Source organism: Mobula hypostoma, chromosome 10 (assembly GCF_963921235.1).
Source record: "Mobula hypostoma chromosome 10, sMobHyp1.1, whole genome shotgun sequence".
Lineage (NCBI taxonomy): Eukaryota > Metazoa > Chordata > Chondrichthyes > Myliobatiformes > Myliobatidae > Mobula > Mobula hypostoma.
Window position 1 is genome coordinate 56,443,810 of NC_086106.1, and position 23,202 is coordinate 56,467,011.

The following is a 23,202-nucleotide window of genomic DNA, read 5'->3' on the forward strand; positions in this document are numbered from 1 at the left end:
AACAGAGGTGTCATCACGCTGGTCTCTTCCCCATCGATGAGGCCACTGTCCCGTCATGAAATACTCTCGCACCTTGCCAATGACTGGATCATCCTTTTGTGCTTCCTTTAGGTTCTCGGTGGAGATTTCTGCCACTGTGAAAGTTAGTCTTTCATGCCCTACATCAGTACCTGCTCCAGTGATGGTGGCTGGACACAACCAGGGCTCATTTTCATGCAATTCGATTTGGACTGCCTGTGTGACAGTTGTTATTGTCTCTGGCTCCATTCCCCATGAGCTTGTGCGGATGTACTCCTCCATATCAAGTGGCAACCGTGACAAGTCATCCGTGTCTCAATTAACTTTCCCAGGCCGATACTTGATTGAGAAATTAAAGTCAGCTAACTCCGCAATCCACCGGTGTGTTGTGGCGTTCAGCTTCGCTGTGGTCAAAACACAGGTTATGGGATTATTATCGGTGTAGACAGTGAATGAGGGCACATAATATAGATAGTCACGAAATCTTTCACAAATGGCCCACTTCATTGCCAAAAACTCTAACTTTCCAGAATGGAGGTGGTAATTCTTTTCTGATGCAGTTAGTGTTCTTGACCCATAACCTACGACGACCAGCTTGCCTTGTTGTCTCTGGTACAGTACTGCACCCAGCCCCTCCTGAGAGGCATCACAATGCAACACAAATGGCTTTACAAAGTCGGGGTAACCTAGGAGTAGCGGGCACAGCAGGTACTCTAACAGCTGGCAGAGCACTTCCTGGTGTTTTTCAGTCCAGGTGATCGGTTGGCTTGGGGGTAGCTGGTCCGACTCTTTGCGTTTCCCCCGCTCCTACTTGCACTTGATCCTTGGACCTTAGTTCCTGGGGTCTTCTCGGTGGATAACAGACTGTACAGCGGCTTGGCAATGCGTGACAAGTTCGGGATATATGGGCGGTGGTACGATAGGAACCCTAGCATTTTCCTCAGGTCTCTCACAGTCTCAGGTCTGCCGTCTTTGAGTGCTGTCTCAGCAGGATCCATGCTGTAGCCATCTTTGGATACAATCTTTCCCAGGAATTTCACTTTGTCTTTAAACACTTCATACTTTTTAGCTGTCAGTTTTACCCCATGTGCTTGATAGCGACATAACACCTCTCTCATATCCCGCAGATGGTCTTCAAAAGACTGGCCGTGGACAAGACTGTCATCCAAATACGGCTGACATGTTTCATCGCTCAAACCCACGAGGCACTCCTCCATACCGCGCTGGAACTCTTCTGGGGCCGAGGACAGGCCAAAGGGGATCCTTACCCACTCGTATAAGCCCCAAGGTGTTATAAAGGCTGTAAGTGGCCTGCTACTCTCCTCTAGGAAACCCTGATGGTATGCCTTGTCCTGATCCAGTACCGAGAACCATACACTCCCACTCAGACTGTTCAACATATCTTGTACTCGAGGGATGGGGTGACGGTCAGGGATGGATTTTCGGTTCAGCTCACGGTAATCCACCCACAGACGTAAACTCCCATCCTTCCTACGGATGCAGACTATTGGTGATGAGCATGGGGACCGGGATTTTTGAATCCATCCTCTATACAGTAGGTCCTCCACATACTCCTTCACCTCCTTTTGGAGTGGTTTGGGTACAGAAGTGTAGGTGCGCCTTACAGGAGTTGTGTCGCTCAGTCTGACTTTTAACTGCAGAGATGGAATACATTCCACATCACTCTCGTCTTTTGAGAATGCAGAGCACTCTTCTCGCAACATCTGCCTCACTTGTTCCTGCTGGTCTGGAGTTAGGTGATCAACAGACACTGGATGGTCCCATGACTCATGTTTGCATGTGTCCAGCTGTCTGCGTTTCTCTTTGTGATTCTCAGGAGCGCTGGCTGTTTTTGCTGTGTTTACACTGGCATTGACTGGCCTTACATCTACTGGGTAAATAGCCTTGATTTGCTGTAGCTGTCCCAGCACTGTGCGAGGGGTGAGAGTAATGTCGTGGTTGTTGTCATTAGTGACGGGGATAGCCCCCCAGACAAATTTCCCTTCTGCAAGCAGATGACGGTGTCAATAATGTTCAACCCCTCTGGCCACTTTGGGACCTCATCTGGTTCAAAAGAACTTCCTGTTTTGCGGAAAGGGGCCCTGTCCTCACGCTACACTTAACCTCCCTGGTCTGGCCTGCCGGAATCACTGTCTTCAGTTTGCCAACTCTCACCACGCCCTCCTTGCCATTCTGATCGCCGCTCTGCACTATGTGGATCAACTCATTTGCCTTTTTGCAGTCAATGGAAAAAGCGTCTCTTACCACAGCAGGTGTAACTTCTGGATGCTGCTCCATTCCATTCATCAGCAGCTGCTCGATGACATTGTAGCCGATGATCGGTGGCTCCGCTACTCCGGGTCATTCGAGACAAGCACCAGCACAAGCAGCTCTGGCGTTGGGCCGCTATGTGATCCCAACTTGAACTTCAGCTCAACCCATCCTGCAAAGGGTATGGGTGTCTGGTTTGCTGCTTTGCCCACAATTTTCTTGTTCTCACCCAGGAGCTCATCCATGTTCTGTACCCTGATGTGTGGAAAACAGGACTCTCTCCACTTTTCATTGATAATAGTGACCTGTGAGCCAGTATCCCATAATGCTTGTGTTGCTATTCCCTCAAAGAAACAATCTACCGTGCACTTCTTCCCGATGAGAGCTGTCAGCTTGGCTTGGTGACGTAAGGAGAGATGACTGGCGTAGATAGCACCCACCATCTGTTGTTCAGCCTTCCCAATTTTCTCTAACTCCACCTCCAGCTGCCTGATTCTCTCACAAAGAAACTCATGCACCTTGTCATCTGGTCCAGCTTGGCTTGGAGCTGACGATTGTGGGATTGTCACAGGCCAGATTGTCACATTGCCGTCAGATTTCCCTGCCAGCCTTCACAGCCACTTGAAAGGTGCCCTGTCTGCCCACACTTGAAACAGTGTTCACACTGGTCACCTGTTCCCTGTTCCTGACGTGCTTTACATCCTCTCCTAACACTCATTCTTACTTGGCGGGTGGGTCCTTGAGCGTTAGCTATGCTTTTCCTTATTTCAGCCATTTCTCCTCTCAGCAGCCTGACTGCTTCATAAAGCTCTGTGTCTCTTGAACTAGCTACAGCAGGTGCTTTATGGCTCTTAGGCTTCACAACTTCATCTGACTGCTCTAGAGCCCCCACCCTGGCTTTGGCTGCACCCTGACTCTGCTGACTGCTCTGCTTTTCTGCATGTAATTCACTTACTTTTGGGGCTCTGCTGCTTGTATTCTTTCTTTGCTTGGACTGTCTTTCTGATTCAACACTGGCTGCTTCATTTTCATCGGTCACAGTATTTCATCAGTCATTCTCCGATCGTCGAGATAAGGCTTAAGCTGAAATCTGATATGGTCACTTGACAGCCCAGTACTAACTGACCTCAAGAATTTCTTCTGGATGAGCTGGGGACTGTACTGTTCGTCTGACCCTACTTCACTTGAAGCAAGTAACAGCTTCTCTTTTAACTCAATTGCTCTGAAGAGGAAATTTTGGGGAGACTCACGACTGTCTTGTGTTATGTTTACCAGTCTGTGGAATAAATCTGTAGAACTGTCCTCGTTGAAATGTCCCTTTCATGTTGTCTTCAGTCGAGGAAGGGTAAGGTCACTTTTTATCTCGAGCATATCATGAATACTGAAGCCTGGACTGATTGACTTGATCACCGCTTTCATGACCTCAGCCTCACTGTGTCCCTACTCAGGCCTCTGTCAATCTGATGCATCAGGTTTGTGTATGAGAGTTTGTCCTTCTGTCCCTTTTCCCTGATCTGACCCAGACCTTGAATTCTCTCCTTGTTGTCACTTCCGGGAGCCAGTTCGCAGCGGTAGGCAGCACATCTTGTGGAGAAGAAGCTTGACTTGAAGATGCACTGTTCACTCTTTCATTCAGCCTCCTAACTTCATCCTGCAGAGCCTGACTGTTCAGCTGGAGCTCTAAGTATTTTTCTGCCAAGCTCCTTTCTTCAGCTGTTCTCTAGCTGGTTCGTGCTGTATTGTCTGTTTTTTTTTCCCCCATTACCAGTGTTTCTAGTATTTCCTCTCATTTGCTCAACTGATTCTATCATTGTCCTTAGATAACACTTCACAACATCCTCCTCTTAATCATTAATTACATTGCTCATAGATTCAGTAATTAGTCTAATTAACGTTCACCTTGTGGCAACATTTTTGCATGGGACCTTAGCTTCCACACACACACCTCTTTGAGCTGATCCAGTTGCAAAAGCCATAGTCGCTGAGACAAGGTCTCTGCCAACCCCTCCAGATTCATTATGTGTGAAGCAGCCGCGCCCCGAAGCTGCGCGCTCCCGCTATCAAGCAAAGGCGATTCGTGTCCTCGTTGTTGCCACACTGAGCGACGTTAATTATCCCGGGTTTCGGCACCAAATATTTGTTGCACACTTGGACACAAAAGGGACTTCCAGGCGTGCAGAAGTTTAAAATAATGTCTTTATTGTCCTTTCTGGAAATACAGGAATACAAGCGCATGGGCTTACCATGCATGCTGTGGGGTCGTCTCTCTCTACTCCATCACGTGCGCACTCCCGTGCCCCCCCAGGACCCCTCAACTGCCCCAAGTGCCTGTATAAGCTTTGCCCCTTGTAACCATCAACCAACCCATTAAAATATTACCTTTGCTAGTGCAACTGAACATTAATTAAATTGTGAATGAAGGGTATCCAGTGTCCATTAATATGCTTCACATTACTATGGGTCCCACACTGTCCTGCAAAGTTATTCCAGCATTTTGTGTCTGTTGCTTGGATTTCCAGCACCTATAGCATCTCTTGTGTGCAGAAACAGCCACGGAGGCTAATGGGTTGGGGCGAGTTGTGTTATAACCAGGAATTGAGAGGTTGAGATAACATGTTGGTGAAACACAACCTTGGGTACAGTGAACCAAGAAACCAGCTATCTGAGGACGTTCCCAGGGGTGGAAACATCAGTTTTGAGAGAGTGGGCTGAGGGGTGGAGTAGATTCACACCAGTGCTCGCAGCGATAACAGACTACACCCAACTAAACCGCACTTCCTGTTCAAACTTTTCGAGCTCTGTGGGGGGGCCTGCGAGGTCGTGTGGCAACTACTCCTGTTGTTCAAGTTGTTTGCGGCTGGAGACAATCACAGGGAGAGCCGAGCTTTCGGTATGGGTGTGAGGGAGTAGTGAGGACTAGCGACTCCTGCCCAGACATGCAGGGCAGTGCGGATCGCTACTCCACAAATGGCGATTAAAGTTCGTGCTGTTGTTCAAAGTAGACTTGAGATCAGTAAGAGGGTTATTTATTGGGAGAATCGGCTCACAGTCAAGTAGTGGATTCTTCCCAAGACATGGGAGCATTGTCTAGACCCCAAATGAACATATCTTCTCAAAGTTAAAACCTCTGGCAATCCAGCACCCTGTAGCACCACCCTAGATCTCAGTATGGCAATCTGAGTGGGACAAAGACAGAAAGTTCGGGGACTGAGTTTGTAGACCTGAGCCAATGTGACTGAGTGGACTTGATCTCTTGGTCTGCCTGTTTGGTTGAGAAGAAGGATAGTATGAACACTGAACATGATCCTGTACAATGACACAGGAATCATTTGTCAGCAAGGCCAACTGTGGTCCTATCCAGCTGGGAGCTAATCCTGATGTTTCTGGCAGCTCTCGTAACATGACGTGGTCACCCAGCTGTGGGAGGATTGCCTTCTCTCCCTCTGGCTTTTTATGATCAGAAAGATGTTGCTGTTGTTTTTCTCAGACCGTTTCACATTTTGACACATTTTTCACACGTACCCATATCATCACACTGACTTCACACTCTCGAGCACCCACCAATCTAGTTTAAACCTTCTCTGGTCGAAAACCACATTTCTCTGCTGGGATATTAGTACCCTCTTTAACAGTGCAGTGCAACCAATCCTTATTTGGATAATTTAGTCTGCTACCAATCACCAAGCAGGTCTATTTCCTTTTGAATCTGATCTATATTACTAAACATCTACTTCTCAGAGCCAGCCTTCATTACAAAGTACAAATGCATCATATTTTACATTTTCACTGTGGCTTGCTGACCTGCACTCTGTCCTCTGCCTTTGCATTCCATTCCCATTCATTTCATTCCCTTTCAAGCACGTTCAGTGTGACTGGGGAGAGTTGAAACTGGAATTGCTGGGTGGTTGGAACCAAACTGAAAGACGGAGGAAGGGGTGGTTGGTTCAAAATAGAGAAAGCTTATAGGCAGTGTGAGAGGGAGGGTAGGCTGGTGATACAGAAGGGATACACTCAGACTGATGGTTTGTGATGTGTCTATTTTCATACAAGGAGTATCATGTACAAAGCGGATGATCTTAGAGAGTGGATCAATACTTGAAGTTATGATGTTCTGGCCATTACATAGAATTGGATGGCTTAAGGGCAGGAATGGTTACTTGGAGTGCCAGGCTTTTGACGAATCAGAAAGGACAGGGAGAGAATGAAAAGAGGTGGGTGCATGGCACTTCTGATCAGAGATAGTGTTACGACTGCAGAAAAGGAGGAAGTCATGGAGCGATTTTCTACTGAGTCTCTGTGGGTGGAAGTTAGGAACAGAAATGGGTCAATAGCTCTACTGGGTGTTTTTTACAGACCATCCAATAGTAACAGGGACATCGAAGAGCAGATAGGGAGACAGATTCTGGAAAGGTGCAATAATAACATGGCTGTCGTGGTGGGAGATTTAAATTTCCTGACACAATATGTAGATAAGCAGAAGTTTTCCAGACACAATATGTAGATAAGCCTACAAGAGGAGAGGCTGTACTTGATCTGGTATAGGGAAATGAACCTGGTTAGGTGTCAGGTCTCTCAGTGGGAGAGCATTTTGGAGATAGTGGTCACAATTCTATCTCCTTTACCACAGCATTGCAGAAGGATAAAACAGACAAGTTAGGAAAGTGCCATCATACCTGTATTTCAATTTTGCATTTCAATACTTATGTGTTCAGACAGTTGGGATTTGTGAACGCTGTTGTCATTCTGTTGCACTGGCTTTGACCTCAGCTCCGTGAATAAAATATTCCAGCCCTCGACTCTCTGTGTTCTCGGAAAGGGTGCGGCTTCATCTTGAATCGAGCATTTTCACTGATGGTTACTGCAGTTCGCTATCTGGTCACGAAGATACGCGTTCAACCCAGATCCAGGGAAACAAGTGAGTTGGGAAAGTTCCACACAATCAAGTGTGTCTCACTCTCCCCGCCTGCTTCACTGGTTCTGTAAGGTACTTTGGGTTCACAGCACGAGTGCTGTTGAATTCTGATTGCTCGGTGATAACGTGATGGTGCTGAGAGCAGCTCAGTGTGAGCGCAGTTCACAGTCCGTGAGCAGCAGGGACCCAAATGGAGATGGAGCAGTTTGGGACGAGTGATGGCCTGAAAGGAGCTGTCTGGGTTTTCAGATGTTGGTGGTATTCATGACCAGTTGGGATGGGATTTTTGTTTGGAGATGTGCATTCCCATCTGCCCCCCCCCCCCCCGCCGCACCCCCGCCACAGGAAATCGTGTAAGCTGTGGAGTAGCAAAGCACACATCAACAAGGGACATCAACAGTTACAGAAAATGTCAGCTCAGGGAACAGGAGTGGCAGGCATAAAGTTATTGCCTGCTCTCCGGAGATCTGAACGGTTCATCTGGGAGACGCATATTCAAATCTGATAGACAATAGACAATAGGTGCAGAAGTAGGCCATTTGGCTCTTCGAGCCGGCACCACCATTCACTGTGATCATGGCTGATTATCCACAATCAGTACCCCATTCCTGCCTTCTCCCCACATCCCTTGACTCCGCTATTTTTAAGAGCTCTATCTAACTCTTTCCTAAAAGCATCCAGAGAATTTGCCTCCACTGCCTTCTGAGGCAGAGCATTCCACAGATCCACAACTCTCTGGTTGAGAATGTTTTTACTCAAATCCATTCTGAATGGCCTACCCCTTATTCTTAAACTGTGGACTCTGGTTCTGGACTCGCCCAACATCGGGAACATGTTTCCTGCCTCTAGTGTGTCCAATCCCTTAATAATCTTATATGTTTCAATCAGATCCCCCCTCATCCTTCTAAATTCCAGTGTATACAAGCCAAATCTCTCCAATCTTTCAATACATGACAGTCCCTCCATCCTGGAATTAACCTAGTGAACTTATGCTGCACTCCCTCAATAGCAAGAATGTCCTTCCTCAAATTTGGAGACCAAAACTGCACATAGTACTCCAGGTGTGGTCTCACCAGGGCCCTGTACAACTGCAGAAGGACCTCTTTGCTCCTGCACTCAATTTCCCTTGTTATGAAGGCCAACTTGCCATTAGCTTTCTTCACTGCCTGCTGTACCTGCATGCTTGCTTTCAGTGACTGATAAACAAGCACACCTAGATCTTGTTGTACTTCCTCCTTTTCCTAAATTGACACCATTCAGATAGTAATCGGCCTTCCTGTTCTTGCCACCAAAGTGGATAACCTTACATTTATCCACATTAAACTGCATCTGCCATACATCTGCCTACTCACTCAACCTGTCCAAGTCACCTTGCATTCTCATAATATCCTCCTCACATTTCAGACTTTCAACCAGCTTGGTTTCATCTGCAAATTTGTTAATGTTACTTTTAATTCCTTCATCTAAATCATTCATGTATATTGTAAATAGCTGCGGTCCCAGCACCGAGCCTTGCAATTCACCACTAGTCACTGCCTGCCATTCTGAAAAGGACTCGTTAATCCCTACTCTTTGTTTCCTGTCTGCCAACCAATTTTCTATCCATGTCAGTACACCACCCCCAATAACATGTGCTCCAATTTTGTCTACTAATCTCCTATGTGGGACCTTATCAAAGTGTTTCTGAACGTCCAGGTACAATACATCCACTTGCTCTCCCTTGTCCATTTTTATAGTTACATCCACAAAAAATTCCAGAAGCTTAGTCAAGCATGATTTCCTCTTCGTAAATCCTTGCTAACTCGGACCTATCCTGTCACTGCTAACCAAAACATGCCGCTATTTCATCTGACGTCCTGACGAAGGGTCTCGGCCTGAAACGTCGACTGCGCCTCTTCCTATGGATGCTGCCTGGCCTGCTGCGTTCACCAGCAACTTTGATGTATGCCGCTATTTCATCTTTTATATTTGACTCCAGCATCTTCCCCACCACTGATGTCAGGCTAACTGGTCTATAATTCAACGCCATCTTTGGGAAATTTAATCAATCAAAATAAATAAATCAAGCAGCGTTAGCAGCGTGGTCTGTGGAACTGTTGGATGCTGTAAAACCTCTCAAACTCACTGAGGCCACTGCCGTCCTCTCTCCACATGCGCCTCCCTCCAGTCCCGGAGCAATGTGGTTAACTTTTGACCGTCCTCCGTTCTGACCCAGTAAAACGCACAGAGCAGTTGGCAGGTAGAGAAAGACAATGGGTTATGGTTAGGGTTCACTGATCTCGAGCAGACTGAGGCAAAGAATGGATTCACTCTGTGGTGGAGTGAGTCACTAATTTCGGACCCTGGACGGACCCTGCTTGAATGAGGAAAACGGGAAAGCCCTGCTTCTGGGTTCTGTGAGAAAGATATACATAAACTGGGACAGGAAAACTAACAAGCCCTCCATCTCCAACGGTATCCCACCACGAAGCACCATCTCCAACGGGGTCACACCACCAAACACGTCTTTCTCTTGCCCCCCAAAGTCTGCTTTCCACAGGGATCGCTGCCTACACGACTCCTTTGTCCTTTTGTCTCTCCCTCCTGGAACTTATCCTTGCAAGTGGAGCAGGTGCTACACCCGCCCCTGCACAGTCCTTCCCGGTGAAGCACCACTCCACCATTGAGCCTGTTGGGGTCATATACTGCGTCCGGTGCTCTCTGTGTGGTCTCCTGTATACAGACGAGAGCCGACGTAGATGGGGAAACCACTTCACCTACGCTCCATCTGCTTTAAAAATAAACGCGGATCTCCCAGTGGCCACCCATTATAATTTCACTTCCCATTCTCATTTTCATATGTCTGTCCATGACCTTCTCCACAATTGTAATGATGCCACACTCAGACTGGAGGAACAACACCTTATATTCCGTCTGGTAGCCTCCAACCTGATGGCATGGACATCAATTTCTCAAACTTCCGGTAATGCCCCCATTCACTATTCCCCATCTCCATTTCCCTCTCTCACCTTATCTCCTTGCCGGCCCGTCGCCTCCCTCTGGTGCTTTTCCCCCTTTTCTTTCTTCCAGTACTTTCTGTCTTATCCCATCATACTCCCCCGTCTCCAGCCCTCTATCTCTTTCAACTATCAACTTCCCAGCTCTTCACTTCACCCGACCCCCTCCCGTTTTCCCTTATCACCTTGTGTTTCTCCTTTCCCTCTCCCACCGTTTAACTCTAATCATTTTTTTAAATCTCCAGTCCCGCTAAAGGGTTTCGGACTGAAACATCGACATTTTCTTTTCCATAGATGCTGCCTGGCCTGCTGAGTTATCCCAGCATTTTGTGTGTGTTGCTTGGATTTCCAGCGTCTACAGATTTTCTCTTGTGTGCAGAGAGAGCCAAGGAGGCTAACGGGGTTGGGCCGAGTTGTGTGTTAACCTGGAGTTGAGAGGTTGAGTTAACATGTCGGTGAAACACAACCTTGGGTGGAGCGAACCAAGAAACCAGCTGTCTGAGGACGTTTCCAAGGACGGAAACATCAGTTTTGAGAATGTGCGCTGGGCGTGGAGTAGCTTCACACCAGTGCTCACAGCAATAACAGACTACGCCCAACTAAACCGCACTTTCTGTTCAATCTTTTCGAGCTCTGGGGGGAGGGTGAGGGGGCTCTGAGAGGTCGCGTGCCAACTACTCCTGTTGTTCAAGGTGTTTGCGGCTGGAGACAATCGCAGTGAGAGCCCAGCTTTCCGGATGGGTGTGGTGGGGTGCGTGAGTATTAGCGACTCCTGCCCAGACATGCAGGGCATTGCGGATCGCTACTCCACGAATGGCACTTAAAGTTCATGCTGTTGTTCAAAGTAGACTTGAGATCAGTAAGAGGGTTATTTATTGGGAGAATCGGCTCACAGTCACATAGTGGATTCTCTCCCAAGATATGGGAGCATTGTCTGGATCCCAATTTAACATATCTTCTCAAAGTTGAAACCTCTGGCAATCCAGCACCCTGTAGCACCACCCTAGATCTCCATATGGCAATTTGAGTGGGACAAAGACAGAAACTTCGGGGCCTGTGTTTGTAGATCTGAGCCAATGTGACTGAATGGACTTGATCTCTTGGTCTGCCTGTGTGGGTGAGAAGAAGGATAGTATGAACACTGAACATGATCCTGTACAATGACACAGGAATCATTTGTCAGCAAGGCCAACTGTGGTCCTATCCAGCTGGGAGCTAATCCTGATGTTTCTGGCAGCTCTCGTAACATGACGTGGTCACCCAGCTGTGGGAGGATTGCCTTCTCTCCCTTTGGCTTTTTGTCATCAGAAAGATGTTGCTGTTGTTTTTCTCAGACTGTTTCACATTTTGACACATTTTTCACACGTACGCATATCATCAGACTGACTTCAGACTCTCGAGCACCTCTCCCCCCGCCAATCTAGTTTAAACCCTCCCTGATGGAAAACCACATTTCTCTGCTGGGATATTAGTACCCTCTTTTACAGTGCAGTGCAACCAATTCTTTTTGGATAATTTGGACTGCAACCAATCACCAAGCATATCTATTTCCTTTTAAATCTGATCTGCATTACTAAACATATACTGCTCAGATCCAGCCTTCATTACAAAGTAGAACTGCATCATATTTTAACATATCCTTCCCTTTCAAGCACGTCCAGTGCTATTGGGGAGAGTTTAAATCAGAATTGTTGGGTGTTGAGAACCAAACTGAAGAGACTGAGGAAGGGGTGGTTGGTTCAAAATAGAGAAAGTTTGTAGGCAGCGTGAGAGGGAGGATAGGCTGTTGAGATATAAGGGATGCATTCAGACTGATGGTTTGTGATGTGTCTATTTTAATGCAAGGAATATCATGTACAAAGCGGATGATCTTAAAGGGTGGATCAGTACTTGTAGCTATGATGTTGTGGCCATTACATAGACTTTAATGGTTCAAGGGCAGGAATGGTTACTTGGAGTGCCAGGCTTTAGATGAATCAGAAAGGACAGGGAGAGAAGGAAAAGAGGTGGGTGCATGGCACTTCTGATCAGAGATAGTGTCAAGACTGCAGAAAAAGAGGAAGTCACGAAGAGATTTTCTTCGATGTCCCTGTTACCACCCAATAGTAACAGGGACATCAAAGAGCAGATAGGGAGACAGATTCTGGAAAGGTGTAATAAAAACAGGGCTGTCATGGTGGGAGATTTTAATTTCCTGACACAATATGTAGATAAGTGGAATGTTTCCAGACACAATATGTAGATAAGCCTACTAGAGGAGAGGCTGTACTTGATCTGGTATAGGGAAATGAACCTGGTCAGGTGTCAGGTCTGTCAGTGGGAGAGCATTTTGGAGATAGTGGTCACAATTCTATCTCCTTTACCATAGCATTGTAGAGGGATAGATCAGACAAGTTAGGAAAGCATTTAATTGGAGTAAGGGGAAATATGAAGCTATCAGGCAGGAACTTGGAAGCATCAATTGGGAACAGATATTCTCAGGGAAATGTACGGCAGAAATGTGGCATATGTTCAGGGGATATTTGTGTGGTGTTACCATAGAAACCATACCATAGAAACTACAGCGCAGAAACAGGCCTTTTGGCCCTTCTTGGCTGTGCTGAACCATTTTCTGCCTAGTCCCACTGACGTGCACACGGACCATATCCCTCCATACACCTCCCATCCATATATCTGTCCAATTTATTCTTAAATGTTAAAAAAGAATCTGCATTTACCACCTCATCTGGCAGCTCATTCCATACCCCCACCACTCTCTGTGTGAAGAAGCCCCCCCTAATGTTCTGCATAGTTATGTTCCAATGAGTCAGGGAAAGGATGGTAGGGTACAGGAGCCATGGTGTACAAAGGCTGTTAAGAATCCAGTCAAGAAGAAAAGAAATGCTTACAAAAGGTTAAAAAAAACTACGTGATGATAGAGACTTAGAAAATTAAAGGCTAGCAGGGAGGAGAACGATATTAGGAGAGCCAGAAAGGGCCATGAGAAGGCATTGGCGAGCAGGATTAAGGAAAACCCCAGGGCATTCTGCAAGTATGTGAAGAACAAAAGGATAAGATGTGAGAGAATAGGACCTATCAAGTGTGTAAGTGGAACAATGTGTATGGAACCGCAGGACATAGCAGAGATACTTTGCTTCAGTATTCACTATGGAAAAGGACCTGGGATGGTAAATTGATAGAGAAGATCCTGAGAGGCAGGATTTACGAACATTTTGGGAGGCATAACATCATTAGGAATAGTCAGCCTGGCTTTGTCAAAGGCAGGTCATGCCTTACGAGCCTGATTTAATTTTATGAGGATGTCACCAGACACATTCATGAAGGTAGAGCAGTAGATGTAATGTAACACACATAAAAGTTGCTGGTGAATGCAGCAGGCCAGGCCGCATCTATTGGAAGAGGTACAGTCGACGTTTCGGGTTGAGACCCTTCATCAGACTAACTGAAAGAAGAGCTAGTAAGAGCTAGTAATCTCTTACTAGCTCATTTCAGTTAAACCTGATGAAGGGTCTCGGCCTGAAACATCAACTGTACCTCTTCCAATAGATGCTGCCTGGCCTGCTGCGTTCACCAGCAACTTCTATGTGCGTAGCTTGAAATTCCAGCATCTGCAGATTTCCTCGTGTTTGAGATGTAATGTATATGGATTTCAGCAAGACATTTGATAAGGTACCACATGCAAGGCATATTGAGAAAGTATGGAGGCATGGGATCCAAGGAGGCATGGGACCTTGCCTTGTGGATCCAGAATTGGCTTGCCCACAGAAGGCAAAGACTGGCTGTAGACGGGACATATTCTGTACGGAGGTTGGTGACAAGTGGTGGGCCTCAGGGATCTGTTCTGGTACCCCTTCTCTTCATGATTTTTATAAATGACCTGGATTGTGAAGTGGTGGTATGTGTTAGTAAATTTGTTAATGACACAAAGGTTGGGGGTGTTGTGAATAGTGTGGAGGGCTGTCAGAGGTTACAGTGGGACGTCGTTAGGATGCAAAACCGAACTGAGAAGTGGCAGATGGAGTTCACCCAGATAAGTGTAAGGTGGTTCATTTTGGTTCGTCAAATATGTTGGCAGAATATGGTATTAATATGTTGGCAGAATATGGCTCTTGGCAGTGTGGAGGATCAGAGGAATCTAGGGGTCTATAGGACACTGAAAGCTGCTGAGCAGGTTGACTATGTGGTTAAGAAAGGATATGGTGCATTGGTCTCCATCAACCAAGAACTGAGAGGTAATGTTACAGCTATATAGGACCCTGGTCAGACCCCACTTGGAGTACTGTGCTCAATTATGGTCATCTCACTACAGGAAGGATGTGGAAACTATAGGAAAGGTGCAGAGGAGTTACACAGGGATGTTGCCTGGACTGGGAAGCATGCCTAATGAGAAAAGGTTGAGTGAACTCGGCCTTTTCTCCTTGGAGCAACGGAGGGTGAGAGGTGACCTGATGTAGGTGTATAAGATCATGAGAGGCATTGGTCATATGGATAGCCAGAGGCTTTTTCCCAGGTCTGAAATGGCTAGCACAAGAAGGCGCAGTTTTAAGGTGCTTGGAAGTAGGAACAGAGGAGATCTCAGGGGTGAGTTTCTTATGCAGAGATTGGCAAGTGCATGGAATGGGCTGCCAGCGATGGTGGTGGAGGTGGATACAATGGGGTCTTTTAAGAGACTCCTGAATAGGTACATGAAATTTAGAAAAATAAAGGGCTATGGGTAACCCGAGTAAGTAAGTACATGTTCAGCGCAACATTGTGGGTCAAAGGGCCTATATTGTGCTGTTGGTGTTCTATATTTCTATTAAGGAGAGCTACCTTTTAAATAAGGGCCATAATTTACTACTCAGGGTAAAGAGAGGCAAGACTGCGCAGGCGTGTGATGTCAGCCAGTTAAGTGGGAAAATTTTAAAAAGAAGACCACCATATCCAGCGGGCAGCGGAGTGAGTGGGTAGCAGAGTGATAGGGCTTTGGTTCAAGGGGCTTAGGCGGTAACAGGTAAGGTAGGTTTACCTGTTTTAATTGTGGAAAGGAAGAATGTGTGTGAGACCTGTTTTCTGTGCTCGGTGTCAGCTGTGGCAGGTCCTGGAGTCTCCCATCCTCCCGGGCGGCTATATCTACACCTAGTGTGTTGAGTTGCAGCTCCTAAGGGACTGCGTTAGGGAACTGGAGTTGCAGCTCGATGACCTTCGTCGGGTCTGGGAGAGCGAGGACGTGATAGAAAGCAGTTATAGGCAGGTGGTCACACCGAGGCCACCGGAAACAGACGGTGGGTCACAGTCAGGAGAGGGAAGGGGAAGAGTCAGGTACTAGAGAGTACCCCTGTGGCTGAATCCCTTGACAATAAGTACTTCTGTTTGAGTACTGTTGTTGGGGACAGCCTACCTGGGGGAAGCAACAGTGGCCGTGCCTCTGGCACAGAGCCCGGCCCTGTGGCTCAGAAGGGTAGGGAAAGGAAGAGGATGGCAGCAGTGAAAGGGGACTCTATAGTTAGGGGGTCAGACAGGCGATTTTGTGAATGCAGGAAAGAAACTCGGATGGTATCTTGCCTCCCAGGTGCCAGGGTCCGGGATGTTTCAGATCGCGTTCACGATATCCTGCAGTGGGAGGGAGAACAGCCAGAGGTCGTGGTACATATTGGTACCAATGACATAGGTAGAAAAAGAGAAGAGGTCCTGAAAACAGACTACAGGGAGTTAGGAAGGAATTTGAGAAGCAGGACTGCAAAGGTAGTAATCTCGGGATTACTGCCTGTGCCACGCGACAGAGAGTATAGGAATAGAATGAGGTGGAGGATAAATGCGTGGCTGAGGGATTGGAGCAGGGGGCAGGGATTCAGATTTCTGGATCATTGGGATCTCTTTTGGGGCAGGTGTGACCTGTACAAAAAGGACGGTATGCACTTGAATCCCAGGGAGACCAATATCATGGTGGGGAGGTTTGCTAAGGCTACTGAGGAGAGTTTAAACTAGAATTGTTGGGGGGTGGGAACCGAATTGAAGAGACTGGGGAAGAGGCAGTTGGCTCACAAATAGAGAAAACTTGGAGACAGTGTGAGAGGGAGGATAGGCAAAGAGAAGGGACGTGCTCAGACCGTTGGATTGAGATGTGTCCATTTTAGTGCAAGGAGTATTGTGAACAAAGCGGATGAGCTTAGAGCGTGGATCAGTACTTGGAGCTATGATGTGGTGGCCATTACAGAGACTTGGATGGCTCAGAGACAGGAATGGTTACTTCAAGTGCCGGGTTTTAGATATTTCAGAAAGGACACAGAGGGAGGCAAAAGAGGTGGAGGTGTGGGACTGTTGGTCAGAGATAGTGCCACAGCTGCAGAAAAGGTGGACGCCATGGTGGGATTAGCTACAGAGTGTCTGTGGGTGGAGGTTAGGAACAGCAAGGGGTCAATAAATCTACTGGGTGTTTTTAATAGACCCAGTAGTAACAGGGATATCGAGGAGCAGATAGGGAAACAGATTCTGGAAAGTTGTAATAATAACAGAGTTGTTGTGATGAGAGATTTTAATTTCCCAAATAGCAATTGGCACCTCCCTAGAGCAAGGGGTTTAGATGGGGTGGAGGTTGTTTTCTCTGTTCAGGAAGGTTTCTTGACACAATATGTAGATAAGCTTACAAGAGGAGAGACTGTACTTGATTTGGTATTGGGAAATGAACTTGGTTAGGTGTCAGATCTCTCAGCGGGAGAGCATTTTGCAGATAGTGATCATAATTCTGTCTCCTTTACAATCGCATTGGAGAGAGATAGGAACAGACAAGTAAGAAAAACATTTAATTGGAGTAAGGGGAAGTATGAGGCTATCAGGGAATAATTTGGAAGCTTAAATTGGAAGCAGATGTTCTCAGGGAAATGTATAGAAGAATAGTGGCAAATGTTCAGGGAATATTGGTGTGGAGTTCTGCACAGGTACGTTCCAATGAGACAGGGAATTTATGGTAGGGTACAGGAACCGTGGTGTACAAAGGCTGTAATAAATCTGGTCAAGAAGAAAAGAAAAGCTTACAAAAGGTTTAGAGAACTAGGTAATGTTAGAGATCTAGAATATTATAAGGTTAACAGGAAGGAGCTTAAGAATGAAATTAGAAGACAGAAGGGGTCATGAGAAGTCCTTGGAGGGCAGGATTAAGGAAATCCCCAAGGCATTCTACAAGTATGTGAAGAGCAAGAGGATAAGATGTGAAAGAATAGGACCTATCAAATGTGACAGTGGGATAAGTGTGTATGGAACCGGAGGAAATAGCAGAGGTTCGTAATGAATATTTTACTTCAGTATTCACTATGGAAAAGGATCTTGGTGATTGTAATGATCACTTCCAGCAGACTGAAAAGCTTGAGCATGTAGATATTAAGAAAGAGGATGTGCTGGAGCTTTTGGAAAGCATCAAGTTGTATAAATCGCCGGGACCAGATAAGATGTACCCTCAGCTACTGTGGAAAGGAAGAGAGGAGATTGCTGAGCCTCTGGCGATGATCTTTGCTCATCAAATGGGACGGGAGAGGTTCCGGATGATTGGAGGTTTGCAGCTGCTGTTCCTTTATTCAAGAAATGGAGTAGAGATAGCACAAGAAATTATAGACCAGTGAGTCTTACTTCAGTGGTTGGTAAGCTGATTGAGAAGATCCTGAGAGGCAGGATTTATGAACATTTGGAGGTGTATAATATGATTAGTAATAGTCAGCATGGCTACGTCAAGGGCAGATTGTGTCTTACGAGCCTGATTGAATTTTTTGAGGATGTGACTAAACACCTTGGTGAGGGAGGAGCAGTAGATGTAGTGTATATGGATTTCAGCAAGGCATTTGATAAGGTAAGCCGTACAAGGCTTATTGAGAAAGTAAGGAGACATGGGATCCAAGGGGACATTATTTTGTGGATCCAGAACTAGCTTGCCCACAGAAGGCAGAGAGTGGTTGTAGACGGGTCATATTCTGCATGGAGGTTGGTCACCAGTGGTGTGCCTCAGGAATCTGTTCTGGGACTCTTCCTCTTTGTGATTTTTATAAATGACCTGGATGAGGAAGCGAAGCGATGGGTTAGTAGGTTTGTTTATGACACAAAGGTTGGGAGTGTTGTGGATAGTGTGGAGGGCTATCAGAGGTTACAGCGGGACATTCATAGGATGCAAAGCTGGGCAGAGAAGAGACAGATGGAGTTCAACCCAGATAAGTGTGAAGTGGTTCATTTTGGTAGGTCAAATATGATGGCAGAATATAGTATTAACGGCAAGACTCTTGACAGTGTGGAAGATCAGAGTGATCTTGGAGTCCGAGTCCATAGGACGCTCAAAGCAGCTGCGCAGGTTGACTCTGCGGTTAAGAAGGCATACAGTGCATTGACCTTCATCAATCGTGGAACTGAATTTAGGAGCCGAGAGGTAATGTTGCAGCTACATAGGACCCTGGTCAGACCCCCCCTGGAGTACTGTGCACAATTTTCTGGTCGTCTTACTACAGAAGGATGTGGAAACCATAGAAAGGGTGCAGAGGAGATTTACAAGGATGTTGCCTTGATTGGGGAGCATACCTTATGAAAACCGGTTGAGTGAACTCGGCCTTTTCTCCTTGGAGCGACAGAGGATGAGAGGTGACCTGATAGAGGTGTATAAGATGATGAGAGGCATTGATCATGTGGATAGTCAGAGGCTTTTTCCCAGGGCTGAAATGGTTGCCACAAAAGGACACAGGTTTAAGGTGCTGGGGAGTAGGTACAGAGGAGATGTCAGGGGTAAGTTTCTTACGCAGTGAGTAGTGAGTGCATGGAATGGGCTGCTGGCAATAGTGGTGGAGGCCGATACAATAGGGTCTTTTAAGAGACTTTTGGATCAGTACATGGAGCTTAAAGAAATAGAGGTCTACGGGTAAGCCTAGTAATGTCTAGGTTTTGTAGGTTTTCTATGTTTCTATGTTTCTGTAATCAAGATTTAAAAGGCAGAGCTTCATGACAGTTTCTTGGAGTTGAACTGTGAGCAATCACCGAGCAGGATTCTTTAGAAAGCGTGAATAAAAATAACACAAATGCAAGCAGAGCAGCCATTTTTCGAGCGGCCAATCTTTGGAGTGTACCAGTGTTTAGAGTGGCTTTAGCTCATTAGGCTTGGGTGAGTTCAGGCTTCAGCAAGGTAAAGTATCTTGCAAGTTTCTCTTTTTTATCTTAATTGTTCATTCCTCATCTGTTAGATTAAGCATAGTAGTGTGCTGAGACCAGCTCCAGGGGAAGTGTTTTATACTGTGTGTGAGATATAGGAATTCTGGGAGACTGGTCACCCAGATGAACACATTTACACCAGGTGCACTGAGATGCAGCTCCTGAGGGAATGTATAAAGGAACTGGTGCCGCAGCTCAATGACCTCCAGCTCATATGGGACGATAAGAATGTGACAGATAAGAACTACAGGGAGATAGTCAACCCTAGCTGGCAGGATACAGGTAACTGGATAAGTGATAAGAGAAGGAAGGCAAATGCATAGGCAGTGTAGAGGACACCTGTGGCCCTTCCGCTCAATAATAGGTATTCTACTTTAGATACCATGGAAGGGGACAACCTACCAGAGGGGAGTTGGTGAACAAAATCTAAAAGATGAATACAGAGCTGAAGGTGTTCTATCTGAATGCACACACTATACAGAATAAGGTTGGCGAACTAGTAGCACGGTTACAAATTGGCATTTACGGCTTTGTGTGCATCACTGAAGTGTTGCTGAAAGTAGATTATAGCTGGAAGCTTAATGTCAAAAGATACATATTGTATTGGAAGGACACATTGGTAGGCAGAAGGGTGGGTTGGCTCTGTTGGTAAAAAAAAAAGAAATGAAATCCTTTGGAGGTGACATAGAGTCAGAAGGTATTGAATTATTGTGAGTAGATGTAAGGAACTGCAAGAGTAAAAGTACACAGACGCCAACCAGCAGTTAGGATGTGATCAACAATGTTGCAATAGTCATGGCGAGATTTCAATACTGAGGTAGATTGGGAAAATCAGGTTTGTGGGGGGATTTCTAGATTGCCTATGAGATGGCTTTTTAGAACAGCTCATCAGCACATGGTTGGGCCCACTAGGGGATCACCTATTCTGGATTGGGTGCTGTGCAATGAACCGGAAATGATCAGAGAGCTGAAGGTAAAATAACCATGAGGGGCCTACTCCAACACTCCACAGTGATAGATCTGCTCCATCCCAACATTTTTTTATTCACTACAGTTAATAAGCTGAATTAGTAAATCAATTAACGAGCAATATGTATATTGCCTCTTTTAAGCTCCTGGTCAATTAAACTCAGCGGGAAGTCCTGAGACAAATCTCTTTTAAACTCTTTTGCCTTTCAATCCAAGACCAGAGCAAGAGAGAGGCGGACAAAGAGACACAAACCTTGCAACTGTCAAAGTATGAACATACAGTAAATCAAACAGCTTTATGGTCCTGTGAACTAATCCAGAGGACAGCGCAAGCTGATGAGATTGATCTAGAAACAGAATTCCTATGAAAGGAACAATCTGATAAATGTAGAAAACATAAATGGCAAAAATAATTAAAGAACTGATGGATAAGATAATTGTGGAGTAACCTCAACAGGAACTTGGAAGGAGTTACAGAAACATATACTTGTATGGGTAAGGATTGGATTTTTAGCCCTGTAATCAACTAGAAAGATGACGCAGTGTCAGGAAGGTAATGCAAAGAAATGTACAAAAAGTGTCCTGAGAGATGACAGACAGCACCGACGACTGTGGACAGTGACCATTTGAGACGCTGAACCAGGAACTCAGTGAAAAACTCACCAAGTCAAACCACAGATAGGGTCACCAAGAGCAGGTAATATCAAAATATGAGGACTGAGTTTTGGAATTTGTGAAAGGAGTTGATTAACTAAATAGTTAATTAATTTAAAGATTATGAGACCAAGGTACTAAGCAATTATCTGAACTATTTACTGAATCTTTAAGTTGTTTGAGCTCATTGCATTTAATAAAGAAGTACAGTTGTTAGGTAATGCCGCTGTCTGGTGCCATTTATACCATGCTGATAGAATCTAATTGACAACAGTTCTTCAGTTTGTAATCCTGGTTCACTGAGACTCCATGAGTAAAGGAACACTGGGATCAGCTAAAGATCTACATGAAATCTATGACATACGTCCAATGCTGGAAAAACTTGATGGGGCAAGCAGCATCTGTGGAAAGAAAGGTTCACAACATTGAAGTATTTTCAACCCATTGGATCAACATCAGCTATCAGGGGAGCAATGCCTTTCATCCAAAATTCTCTCTCCTTACTCCTCGACAGCTTGTGTCTGTACCTAAAACCACTATTTTCCATTGATTTGAAAAAACAATTCCCCACACGGCTCCTTTGAAACTTCCCTGTTTACCTTTTCTACATAATGCCCTCTTGTATTCAACTTTTCAGTCCTGGGGAAACGATGTGGATGCCAACTCTATCCAAATTGCTCATCAGTTTATAAATTTTATCAGTTATCCTCTCAGTTGCGCCAGAGAAAGCGACCATGGAAGATTGAGACTTTCCATGTTGTACAAGTCCTTGAAGCCTTTCAGTAAGATGCTTAATTGCAACGGCCTTTCCGGATCCAACAAACACATCCTTGAGCCCAATTGGTCCATGTCAAACAAGATTCCATCGAAGCTAGTCACATTGGGCATACCTGGCCCATATCCCTCCAGTCCTTTCTGATCAATGTAACTGTCCATTCACATGTTAGATGTAGTTAATATACCTGCCTCAACCACTTCCTCTGGCAGCTCATTCCATATACTATCCACTCTCTGGGTGAAAAAGATGCCCTTTGGCTCCTATAAAAACCCTTCCCTCTGAACTCAAACATCTGCCCTCTAAATCTTGATTCATCAGCCCAGGGGAAGGACTACACATTCTCCCTATCAATGCCCCTCATAATTTTATGCACCTTTGTAAGATTACCCCTTATTCTCCTGCTCTACAATGAATATAGTTCCACCCTATTGAAGCACTCTCCATAACTGAGTTCTTTACCCCCAGCAATTCCCTCATCAATTTCCTCTGCATTCTTTCATGTTTAATGGCTTTTTTTCCCTCCAGCATTGTGACCAAAACTCCCAATGGTTTTGTACAGAGGGACAGAGGAGTCAAAAAACATGGATTCCTGAACCTGGCATGGTTGGTAAACAGGATGGTGAAGAAGGCTTTTGGCACACTGGCAACCATTACTTGAACATTTCAACTTCTATTCTCAATAGTTCAGTGGTTCCAATTAATATCAAGGAATGTATTCAGTATACAACCGGAAATTCTTACTCTTTGCTGACATCACAAAAACAGAAGAGAATTCCAAAGAATCACTAACAGAAAAATATTCGAACCCCAACACTCCCTCCCGTCCCCACATACAGGAAGCAGCAAAGCATAAACCCTTCCCCTACTTACTTCAGCAGGAAGCATTAGCGTCCATCACCCACCAAACAAAGTCCCCAAGTGAGCCGATGATCTGCAGTCCAACAAAAACTGTTGTTCACCTGACAATTTGACATACTGCAGGCTCTCTCCCTCTCTCTCTCTCCCTCTCTCCCTCTCTCTCACTCTCTCTCACTCTCTCTCTCTCCTCCCCTCCCTCTCCCCTCACCCTCTCCCTCTCCCTCCCCTCTCCCTCTCTCTCACTCTCTCCCTCCCTCTCTTCCCCTCCCTCTCCCCTCCCCCTCTCCTGCTCCCTCCCTCTCCCTCTTCCTCTCCCTCTCCCTCTCCCTCTTCCTCTCCCTCTCCTTCTCCCTCTCCCTCTCTCTCACACACACTCTCTCTCCCTCTCCCTCTCAGTAACAAGGGACAGAGAGGTGTCGCCCCTTTTCCACAGTGAGAGGGGAGATCAACAAACAAACCGCTCGCTGTTATGATATCACAAGCTAGTGAGTCACTTCTATTCTCATTTTTTCTGACTCAAGAATTGGCAGCAAACTCTCCCCCAACATAGAGAGTGGTGGGGGGGGGGTGTGATTAAAGGACTGTAACAA

The 23,202-nt window shown here is 45.9% G+C and overlaps 1 long non-coding RNA gene across 1 annotated transcript in view; it reads right to left on the reverse strand.

Moving 5' to 3' along the window:
- Positions 1-7,049, reverse strand: part of LOC134353315 (uncharacterized) — a 62,920-nt gene extending 55,871 nt beyond the window's left edge. The window contains exon 1 of the long non-coding RNA XR_010019577.1: positions 6,963-7,049. This is a non-coding gene — a long non-coding RNA (uncharacterized LOC134353315). The remainder of the gene's footprint in view (positions 1-6,962) is intronic.
- Between the last annotated feature and the right edge of the window lie 16,153 nt (positions 7,050-23,202).